The sequence below is a fragment of the Miscanthus floridulus genome, chromosome 11, assembly GCF_019320115.1.
Source record: "Miscanthus floridulus cultivar M001 chromosome 11, ASM1932011v1, whole genome shotgun sequence".
NCBI classification, from domain to species: domain Eukaryota; kingdom Viridiplantae; phylum Streptophyta; class Magnoliopsida; order Poales; family Poaceae; genus Miscanthus; species Miscanthus floridulus.
In genome coordinates, this window is record NC_089590.1 from 75,966,278 (window position 1) to 75,978,532 (window position 12,255).

Consider the following 12,255-nt stretch of genomic DNA (forward strand, 5'->3'; position numbering starts at 1 on the left):
GAATGTAAAGATAAGAATTGAATTGCTCAAAGTAAATGCTTAAAGTAAAGAGAGAAGGAGGAACGCGACGATGTTTTGCCGAAGTATCGGAGAGTCGTCACTCCCCACTAGTTCTCGTTGGAGCACCCGCGCAAGGGTGTAGCTCCTCCTTGATCCGCGCAAAGATTAAGTGTTCTCTATGGGTTGATTATTCGACACTCCGTCGGGGTGAATCACCCACAACCGCTCACAACTTGAGTTGGGTCATCCACAAGCTCCACCGGATGATCACCAAACTCTCAATCACCACCAAGCCATCTAGGTGATGACAATCGCCAAGAGTAACAAGCAAAAACTCTCATTTGACCACAACAAGCCTAATAAGAAGGGTGGATACACATTTACTACTATCTTTTCACTAATGAGGCCTCTCTCTTGATTCTCAAATCTTAATCACCTCACTAGGACTTTACTCTCATTGGCACTCTCAAGAGTGTTTCTCAGCTGTTGAAATGAGCAAAAGTGATCCCTTAAGTGAATAGATGAAGTATTTATAACCCCACATTCAAAACGAACTATTATGTGCCACTGCGGGATGACTGGACGCTCCGGTCAAGGTGACCAGACGCTCCAGTCAAGGTGACCAGATGCTTTGGTCAGTTCTCCCCACCACCGAGCAGTTAAGTTGTGACCAGACACTGAACAACGTCCGGTCACAAAAACTGCTCTCTGGAACCTTACTGATGTTGATCGGACTCTGGCACCTAACGTCCGGTCACTTTGCTGCTCAGCGTCTGGTCAGTAGCCAGAACTTGACCAGCGTCCGGTCAGCACTGACCGGATGCGTCAGATCAGGATTCTCTCTCTTTGGGACCTTACTGGAGTTGACCGGACTCTAGCACCCAGTGTCCGGTCACATTTCACTCAGCGTCCGGTCACATCCATACGACTTCACCTTGATCAAATGAACTGACCGAACTCTGCGCCAACGTCTGGTCACACCGGAACCAGCGTCCGGTCAACATTTGACCCTTCATTCACTTCCAACTCGCAATCATATGTGAATGAAGTTTGCTCCAATTGATCTAAGGGCTACTTAGGAGCTACCTAGTGCTAGATTTGACAAGTGTGCAGCACACCTAACCCTCTAGACTCACCTAGGTCAAGCTACCCATCCATACCCCCTTAATAGTACGGCCAAAGGAAAAACAAAGTCCTAAACTACTCTAAGTGTCTCTTTAACACCAAACGACACTTAGAACTAGTCCATCCTTAACCTTGTCGTCCATCCTTTGAAAACCAAAACGATTTCCATCGTAGGGGCATGACAACCATGATTGGCCAATCAATTGCCATTACCATGATCTAACTTAATTGTATCTGTAAAACACACGTTAGTTACAGTAATCTCGTATTGTCATTAATTACCGAAACCCAACTAGGGGCCTAGATGCTTTCAATCTCCCCCTTTTTGGTAATTGATGACAATACAACCTCAAGTATGTAAAAGAGAAGCGGTTTTCAACATGCTTAGTTCATATAAGCTTTTGACAATAAGAACAAAAGAGTTAGGCAAGCTTATATGACCCAAGCCAACATGATGTACTCAATAGATATGAAATAAGCATGAGTACAAGAAATAAAGCTCATTTGCATCGGAGTAAAACGTGGAAGCAAATCAAATGAGCATAACTAAGTGACATGACATATATAAAGATCAAAGTAGAGAGCACACATATCACATATCACATAAATATCACTATCACATAAATATCACGATCACACTTAAGTAGTTCAATGCATGAAAGCAAACATGAATGCATAATAGTGTATCACACGTAAAAATCCAATTGTAATAGATAAGCTCCCCCTAGATATATCGCTCCCCCTATGTCTATCATACTCGATCCCTCTTCTCCTTTGGTGTCAAACACCAAAACCTAAGGGTCGGTCGGTGGGGCTACAACGGATGAGTCGGGCGTTGAGGTGCGATGAGCGATTTGGAACTGTGCAGCATCATCATCTGATTCTGAGCTCTGAGCTGTATGACCCTCTGTCGCTAGAAGTGATGCTGAAGCGGTCTGGGTCGGATCTGGTATTGGTGCGGCCTGTGACTCTGCAGGTATCACTAAAGCAGGCGGCTCTGATGATGCAACTAACGATGGGAGCGTCTCTGTAGTCCTAGTAATAGGAGCAACTATGGAAGGACCAGGGACATGTAGATCTGGCGGTGTCGGCTGCCCTCTCAACTCACTGAAGGTAGCACCAAGGCTCCTAGAGACTGGGGTGTCTGGCACAAGCATCGACGAACTCTGAGCCGGTGTGAAGCCCGTATGTAGCGGTGTGAACTGCGGACCCTGGGCTAGCACTAGCGAGGCAAACCACTAGGACACCTGCTCTGTAGGTGAAACAAACTGAGTAGCTGTCTATCCCTGACTCTGAAGCAAACTAAGCAGCGGCATGGCTCAAGACAAGGAGGGCAGCGGGTGGGGCAGCCACGCGGCAGGGTGGCAGCGGCGATCGAGGGGCGAGTGCTGAGACCATCGGCCAGCAGCAGGCATCGCAGCCGAAGGTGGCCAAGCCATAGCCACGCCACAGCCAGGCCAAGGGCGGCCACCAACATCCTGCCCATGCACGCGCGCGGCCAGAGGCAGCCACGGCGCGCACCAAACGCAGTGACCATGCACTCCCGGCCGAACGGCCAGACATGTGCGAAGCACGAATTTTAAAGCGTCAAAACCAACCGCTTAGAGCCCAGTTAAGATTAAAACAAGAGTTCAAGATTCTAGTAGCCACTAAGGGCTTCTCGTCTGAGCAACGAGCATGGTCGGAGAGTGAGCATCTAGGGAGACAGAGGGGTGCCAACAGGAGCTCGTCGCGTTGAACGCCAGTTCACGACCAAAGCCCGAAACAAAATCGACAGCGCGTTCTAACAAAGTTAGGGCAATTTCTGCGACGCCACGACAACTCCAACTCATCCGTGTACTTCACCATGCTAAAGTACTCACTTAGAGGCAACTAACACTACGAAATCATGAAGCTAGTATTTAAGCATTTTAGTTAAAACTTAAACGCCAAAATAGCATTTTCCAACACTCTTTTCCGACTTAGAAAAGACAAGGGTTCAATTTGGACATAACATCCATGAACACTCGTTGCAACAATTTTTAAGAGGTCCATACCTTAGTAACTTCAACCAAAAATACTACATGTGATAGCCCATACTTCATACTAGACCATAGGAACGAAATACTTAAGCACTATTTAACTATTTTACTCAATATAATTCGTCAAAAATGATATTTTAAGCAGAAGTTCAAGTGTTTACCGACTTAACGAAAAGAGCTTATCTTAACGTCAAATTTGATTTTTGAGCTCCCAACAACACTAGTTAACAACATTTATTTTCACAATTTAAAGTTGCATCTTCAACTACACCACTTGCTCGTCATCTTTACTTAAGTATTACACACAAGTTATATTTTATTTTTGTTTATATAAATTGTTTTTCGTGCCAAACAATTAAAATGACTTATCCCATTTTTCTCATTAGGATTTTCATTAGCACTTTTACGCACCAAGTAAGTTAACTTGGATATTTATTTGAGTCTGCAAAAGTGAGTCACATAGTATTCGTTATCATTTCACGTGCGTTATAAATTTTTAAAACTCGAAAACTTGTTTGGCTAATCCCTCTCGGGCCTAAATCTCAGTGCTAAGCAAGCTCATAACACCAGGGGTGTTACACATCATGAAATGTGCAAGACTATCTCTTAAGTACATGCTAATCTCTTTTTTACACTATTGAGTGATTTAAAAAGTAATTCAACTAGCTCTAAGATACACCATTGAAAAGGCTCTAAGGGGAACAAGTGGTCGCTGCCTTATGCCTTCTGTGTTCGCGAAAGAAGCTGGTGGGAAGCCAGGAGAAAAGAAAGTCATGGACCTCGGTCCTCGGTCTAAAACCTGGAATCCAAAGAAGTTGGCGACGCAATCGAGCCCAGAGGTGCCTTTCCATGCTTTTGGGACATTTTTTTTTGAACCCGGAAAATTTCCATTACTTAGACGCTAACAGATTGTTAGCAACGATTACATTGACGCTCTCGGGGAGAGAACTTATAATTCGTTCCTCCCCTTGAACACACGAATGACCCAGAACAGCTAGCATATGAGCAGCTTGATTACAGTTCCCGCCTTTAAATTAGCAAATAAAACTAATCACAATGAATATTTCGGTGTTGTTAATGACACAGTCTTAAATAATTCCTTTAAGTTTGAACTTGTGTGTGCGTATGTTTTCCTTTTTTTAGCGAAGTGGTTTGGTTTGCCTTGTTTGTTCTTTCTTGGCAAACCTATTAGTGAAATGCATTTGTTCTTAGGCTGCAGCTTACTCACTGAAAAACTGTTTAGAACCCAAGTTTGTTGTTATGTTCTTCTAGTGATGCTATGGCCAACAAGAGAACTTCCATTAGTGTGAGCCACCTACAGCGCGGTGACCGCAGCTGAAGGGTGAGTGTCAATCTCTTAGTTCCCAAATCGAACACTCTCAGTTTATCTTGCTTCTATTTTTTCAGCTCATATATAGTTTATCGGAAGAAGTGCATATGGGTGTGGCCGTGTGGGAGTGAATGTCTGATCTCTGACCGGCCGGAGAGGAGCGGAGGCCGGAGGCACAAAGGCTGGGGTGCAAGGGAAGTTTTTTTTTAGGGTAAACAGTAGGAGAGGGCTCCTACTGCGATTTTTTATAAAATTTTGTGAAAGTACAGAAGTATGTTACATGAGATGAGTGTGCAAAAAGAAGCGTTCTATTTTAGACTGTTGAGCCAATTATCTCTATGAGGTTTGTATTTGTCTTTCACTCTATGGGATAAAGGTTAACTCCAACTTGATGCTGACTTTCCAACCCAAAAAAGATGGTTGGACTCCTCTGAAAATCAAACCATTTCATGTAATCCATATGCTCCAGGCTGCAATTAAGCACAATAATTTCCATAAAGAAAGATTGTTTTTTTTAAAGAACAAGAAAGATTCGTTCATGTGGGAGGGAAGTATTCCCCCCTCTCTGCTGGTGAATACACGGTGTGTTGGCCGTTGTTGGATGGGGAAGCGGCTGGCAGGGCAACCGGCAGTTTTTAGAAAAGGGCAACTGTCATGAGTGGAATGAAAGAAAACACGAATCTACTTGATCATGCATGGTATAGCTATGTTATCACTAACGAATTCCCATGTATACGTGCAGGTCTCAGGACGACCATGTCAAGATGCCTCCACCCCCGGGGGTTTCAATGGCGAGAGTCATGTAACTGGGAATTAAATTTGTGGAATATGTCTCCACCCCCGGGGGTTTCAATTGATTATCTGAGTTCCAAAAACTGCATGCATGCAACTGACAAAAATTTGTACCTTCCTTTTTCCTTCTGCGACGAGGAAAAATTAACGCTTTGTTCTATCCATGATTACAATTAATTATTCTCTACGCTTGCAACATAGACCGACGTGTATTACACTAATTGTCGGAACATGATCTTCGTAGCATTCATCGGTACAATTTTCTTTCCACTACAACTGTATCTCATGTGTGTCTTTCTTCCTTTCTGTCTAGCTAGGCTAGACCTGAGAAAATCGGGCTTATGGAAAAAAGAAGCCTGTCTTGCATTTAATTCTCTTCATATTTTTGTTTTCTGTCCACATTGACGTGGACAGTTATATGGATGATACAATCAAATATCTTGAGACATTGGTTCGAAGGCGCCGGGAAGAAGCTAAAGAAATGGATGAAGAAGCTGATGAATTGCAGGAAAGGGTTAAGGTTCTCAGGCAGGTAATTAATTTCCCGTCAACTTTGCCCCCACGCTCAACAACAGCAACAACAACAACCAAGCCTGTCAGTCCCAAGCAAATTGGTAGGCTGGAGTTGAAACTTAACAAGAGCCCCCAGTCATGGTTCAGGCACGTTGATAACCGCTTTCCAAGCACTCCTATTTAGACACAGATCTCATATATCCAATTCTTTTAAATATCTTTTTATTGCCTCCACTATGTCAATTTCGGTCTTCCTCTGCCTCTCCTCACATTATATCTTGACTTAGACCTCTACAATCCACTGGTGTCTCTGAAGGTCTCATTTGGAGATGGGCCAACCTCCCCCCCCCCCCCCCCCCCCCCCCGCCCGCTCGACACATAATATTGTGTAGGTAGCTGCTACAATTGTGCCGTGTATGCATAGAAGCATAGATTTTTTTGTATGGTTGTTAAAAAGGTATCAAGAGTAAAATTACAACTTGCTCTGTAGAAGGTACAACATACTCTTTTGTGTGTGTGTATTTCTCAAGTTATAATTGATAGAGTAGCAATGCACGCATGAATAGTGTCGTGTTAATAGATGAACACAAGGTACTCTGTGGAAACTTGAAAAACTTCTAATAAGATCCACTCGATGCTTATCCAATGGATGGGGTGAGAGATTGGACAATTTTGCGTCTAAACCCTCCCACCTGCCGGCCTTTTTTTGGAAAACCCCCTAGAGATCCGCATGCACGGGCACCAGTCGGCTCCTCGCGTGTAGCGATCCCGCCGTGGAAGAGAGATGCGCCGCCAGAACTTTCCTCGCGTGCAGGCGCCGTTGATCCGTTCCTCGCGTGCAGCGCCGCCCGTGTGAAACTTTTCGCCGCCAGTGGATGCGAACTGATTCATTCCTCACGTGCAGGCGCTGGCAGTGCGCCCGACCTGATCCGTTACTAGCGTGCAGCAGTGCTTGGGCTTCGACGTGCAGCAGTGCCTGGGCGATCTGTTTCTCGCGTGCAGCAGTGTTTGGGCGATCCGACCAGTTCAGCCTGCTGTGGATCGGCCAGCAGCAGTGCCTAGGCTTGGACGTGCGCCCGGCCTGGTGTGCTCGGCCAGTTCGTTTTTGCGTGCGTACTGCCATCTGCGAGGTCCAGCGCGACCATCGGCGTGCGTACTGCCATTTGCGTGCGTACTGCCATTTGCGTTTGTAAGTTCTTTTTAGTGATCTTTGTTTTCGTTTTCGTTTTCATGGTCCGGTTTTCTTTTTGTTTGATTGCAATTTATGTCAATCTGATTGCCAGAGAATGTACACGGACGGCGCGACGATGCGGAACGACAGCGACAACCAACAACAGCAAGAGATACAGCAGCCATGGACAGGGAACCACGCCCTCTCTGAAGCCGTCGCTGTTGATCCCGCCGTCGCGGGACTTACAAGAAGAAGTTTTGAGGCCGCCGCCATGGATCAGTTCAAGCCTGTGGTTGGAATGATGTTTGATACACTTATAGATGTGGAGAAATTTTACAAATCATATGCACATGAAGCAGGTTTCTCTGTTCGTGTTGGTCAGCACAAGAAGCAAAATGATGAAATATTATTCAAGCGATATTATTGTTCAAGGGAAGGGTATAGAAAGGAGAATGAAAAAAATGTTATTGACGAATCCGGAAAAAAGAGAAAGACGCATAATGTGATGGAAACCAGATGTGGTTGGGAGGCACATATTGTTGTCAAGCTTGGCACTGACAAGAAGTATTGGATATCTTCAATGGTTGAGGAGCACAACCATGGTTTTGTGTCACCAGATAAGAGGCATTTGCTAAGATCCAACCGTAATGTTAGTGAGAGGACAAAGAGTACCTTGTTCAGTTGTCACAAGGCTAGCATTGGCACCTCACAGGCATATAGACTTCTCCATGTCAGTGAGGGTCGGTTTCAGAATATTAGGTGCACGCTGAGGGATTTGCAAAACTATTACCGTGACCTCAGGAGCAAAATCAAGGATGCAGATGCACAAATGTTTGTGGCACAACTTGAGCGAAAGGAGGAAGTAAATCCTGCCTTCTTTTATGACTTTATGGTGGACGAACAAGGACGACTTTTATGTGTGTTTTGGGTAGATGCCTTATGCAGGAAAAACTATAGTGTTGAAGGGTCGAGATGGCGACTAGAGGGGGGGGGGGGGTGAATAGTCTTTTCTAAAACTTAATCGCGTCGGCTAACCGATACAAATGCGGAATTTAAACTAACGGTCTAGCCAAGACTACACCCCACTATATATGTTCACTAGCACCTTGCAAAGATAACAATTATGCAACAAAGGTGCCGGGCTAGTTAGAGCTCTCCTAAACAATTCTAGGAGCAAGGTTACACAAACCTATGCCACTAGTACTTTAAGCGACAAGGGAGCTCCTACACATGCTAGTAAGCAAAAGCACAAAGCTAACTAAGCTCACTAGCAATGCTCAATAACAAGGCAACCAATGCCTAATTAGAGAGCACAAATACTTAGCTACACAAACTAAGCAATGTGACTAACAAGGTTACTAAAACCAAATTAGCCACACAAGGGAGCTACTTCAATGCTACACAAGCAAGAAGGTAATTAGCAAGCTACGCAAGCTATCTAATTACAAGAGCAACTACACAAGCTTAATATGTATAAAAGTAATTGCAAGCTTGTGTAATGGGGATGCAAACCAACGGGAAGAACAAGGTTGACACGATGATTTTTCTCCCGAGGCTCACGTGTTTGCCAACACGCTAGTCCCCGTTGTGTCGACCGCTCACTTGGTGGTTCGACGGCTAATTAGCATCACCCGCTAAGCCCGCACGTCGGGCGCTGCAAGAACCTACCCCTTGAGTGAGGGTAGCTCAATGACACGCTTTACTAGAGTTGCTCTTCGCGGCTCCCGCGGGGCGAGCACAATACCCCTCACAAGCACTTCTCCGGAGCGCCGCACAAGCTTCTTGCGGGCTTCGACGGAGACCACCACCAAGCCGTCTAGGAGGTGGCAACCTCCAAGAGTAACAAGCACCACCGGCTTACAACTCGATCACCTAGTGCCACTCGATGCAACCTCACGATGCAATCGCACTAGAATCGCTCACTCATACAATCGAATGATCACTATCAAGTATATGTGTGGATGGAGGGCTCCCAAGCACTCACAAGCATGGACACTAAGTCCCTTGAGGTGCTCAGCACCAGCCATGGCCGAAGGCTACTTCTATTTATAGCCCCAAGGGCTAAACTAGCCGTTACCCTTTCACTGGGCAACGGTCGGGCCGACCGGACGCTCCGGTCGTGTTGACCGGACGCTGGACCTCAGCGTCCGGTCGCTCGTAGACGACCACGTGTCCTGGTTCCAATGGTCACTTGACTTGACCAGACGCAGCAGCTTCAACTGACCGGACGCTGGACCCTCAGCGTCTGGTCATTTCCAGTAAGCTCCCGAGCATGACCGGACGCGTCCGGTCGAATGCGATCGGACGCAGCCAGCGTCCGGTCACACTCCAGCTACTGCGTCACCGTACGTCAGCCTGACCAGACACAGCCAGCCAGTGTCCGGTGCTTTCAGACCCAGCGTCTGGTCAGTTGACCGACGCCAGCGTCTTCGCGACCAACTCGTTTTCACTTCTAACTTCTTCACCCTTGCTCCAATGAGCTAACCACCAAGAATTTGCATCCGGCGCAATAGAAAATAGGCATTCCATTTTCCCGAAAGCGCCGAATCCCGCCCCCAAAACCCATCTCACCCCTACAAACACCACCTCCTTTGTAAATGTGCCAACACCACCAAGTGTACATCACCATGTGTATGTGTGTTAGTATTTTCACAATCATTTCCCAAAGGATGTTAGCCACTCAACTTGCCACGCCACTCGATCCTAGCGACAATGCAAAGTTAGATCACTCGAGTGGCACTAGATGACCGGTATGCAAACAAGTTTGCCCCTCTTGATAGTACGGCCATCTATCCTAAACCTGGTCATAAACTTCTCTACACACCTATGACCGGTGAAATGAATGCCCTAGGTTATACCTTTGCCTTGCGCATTCCATTCCATCTCCTTCAATGTCGATGCAACACATGCACCAACACGATCAACAATGATATGATCCACTTCATATCATCACATGATCATATTGGTTCATCGATCTTGACTCTACTTGCTCTTCACCGTTGCCATCGTCCATCGGCGCCAAGTCTTGCTCAAGCTTCACTGCCACGCGGTCCATCACTCCAAAGCCTTCGACTTGCCCTTCACGCTTGCAACCGGTCCATCAAGCCAAGTCTTGTCTTGATCTTCTCCACCTTGATCACATGACTCAATGTCATGTCTCATGTGCAATAAGCTCCTTCATCATCACATGTGTGAGCTTTGCAATATCTCTAAGCCATTTTCACCTTCATGGCATATGTTGCTCACACACATGTACCTGTGGACTAATCACCTGTATATCTCACATAAACACAATTAGTCCACCTAGGTTGTCACTCAATTACCAAAACCAAACAAGGACCTTTCAAGTGTTTTTGGTGATGTGGTTTATGTAGATTCAACATACACCACTAACCACTATAACATGATTTTTGTGCCATTTACTAGAGTCAATCATCACTTGCAAAGTGTTTTCCTAGGGGCAACATTCTTGGCAAATGAAAAGATCGAGTCATATGAATGGTTGTTTAACACCTTTCTAAAGGCTATGCGTGGAGTAGCACCTCATCTAATCATAACAGATGAAGATGCGAGCATGAAGGCTGCTATTGCTCATATTCTACCAGATACAACTCATAGACTTTGCATGTGGCATATTATGGAAAAGGTACCTGAGAAGGTCGGGCCCTCTATAAGAGAGGATGAACAGTTCTGGGATAGACTACACACGTGTGTTTGGGGCTCCGAGACTTCAGATGATTTTGAGTCACAGTGGAATTCTATCATAATAGATTTTGCACTCATGGGAAATGATTGGTTTTCCACAAAGTTTGCCATGCGTCAATCATGGATTCCAGCATACTTTATGGACACACCTCTAGCAGGAATCCTTAGGACTACGTCACGATCGGAGAGTGCAAATTCTTTTTTTAATCGTTTCATTCATCGAAAATTGACCTTTGTTGAGTTTTGGCTAAGGGTTGACATAGCTTTGGAGTGCCAACGCCAAGAGGAGTTAAAGGCCGACAATGCAAGTCTTCACAGGACTCCTAAATTGATGACACCATGGTCCATGGAGAAGCAATGTAGTGTGATATATACACATGAAGTTTTCAGTAAATTTTAGGAACAAATCGTAGCTGCAAGAGACCATTGTATTATTCAGGGCATTACAGAGTGTGAAGATATAAAAATTGTCACCATCAACAGTCTATCTAGAAAAGAGCGAGTGGTTCAGTTGAACAAGTCAGACATGTTTGGTAGGTGCTCCTGTAAATTATATGAGTCCTATGGCATCCCGTGCCGTCATATAATACAAGTGCTTAGAGCCGAGAAGCAAAATGAGGTACCATCGATTTATATTATGAAGAGATGGGAGAAAAGATGTAAAAGGTTTGTATTGTATGATTTTTTTTCTATGGCTGTTTTGTACAATAGTCTTGATCAGATATTCAATTTTACAGGGAACTATTCTTTGATGAAGAAGGTAACCTGCTAGATGAAAAGCCTGAAGATCCTATGGAGGTGGCAATGCGGAAAAAGATTTTAGATTCACGGAACCAGTTTGAAGATCTCATCCAGATGGCCAAGAACTCTGAACAAGGGATGGACTTTTTATTTTCTAGTTTATCCAACCTAGTAGAACCTCTTCAAAAGATCACGCCTGCTACGAGAGTTAATAAACAGGATGAGTATGAATCTTTCCTTGGTAGTAAAATTTCAAATCAAGTCGATATACATCCACCAAATGATATCAAGTCGAAAGGGAGATGCAAACGAATTAAGAAGAGCAAGGAGATGAAGACTGCAAGCAAGGGTAAAAGTAAAGGGAAGTGTGGAAAATGTAAGCAATTAGGGGATCATGATGCACGCACTTGCCCAAACAATGTTGTTGGCTGATATTTCAAGTTCGTGTAATCACTTTGTTTACTAGTGACATCATTCAGGTGCCAATTTTAAATGTTACATTTTCCTATGTACAAGCTTGTGATTCTACAATGTACTAGTGACATCATTCGGCTGCCAATAAACCTTTGAAACTGATTGCATGCATGTAGTATGGCTCTTCCTTGTAGCCCTATCTTAAGTCTCTGATTACATACCGAACAGAACAGATCAACAACTGCAATATGAGAGGTTCATGCATCTTAAGTTTCTGAACTAGAGCAATGTTGGCTCACTCAGGAACACATCTTAAACAAAATAAAATAGTATCAGGACTCAAAATAAAATTTTGAGCTCCCAGTAACCAGTACAACAAGCTTGTGATGTGTCATATACAATCACAAATTAGAATACAATTTGTCATCTATACAATTTCTATA

General features: G+C 44.7%; 1 pseudogene; it reads left to right on the forward strand.

Moving 5' to 3' along the window:
- Window positions 1–4,814: 4,814 nt before the first annotated feature.
- Window positions 4,815–11,830, forward strand: LOC136492236 (protein FAR1-RELATED SEQUENCE 5-like; annotated as a pseudogene).
- Window positions 11,831–12,255: the final 425 nt, after the last annotated feature.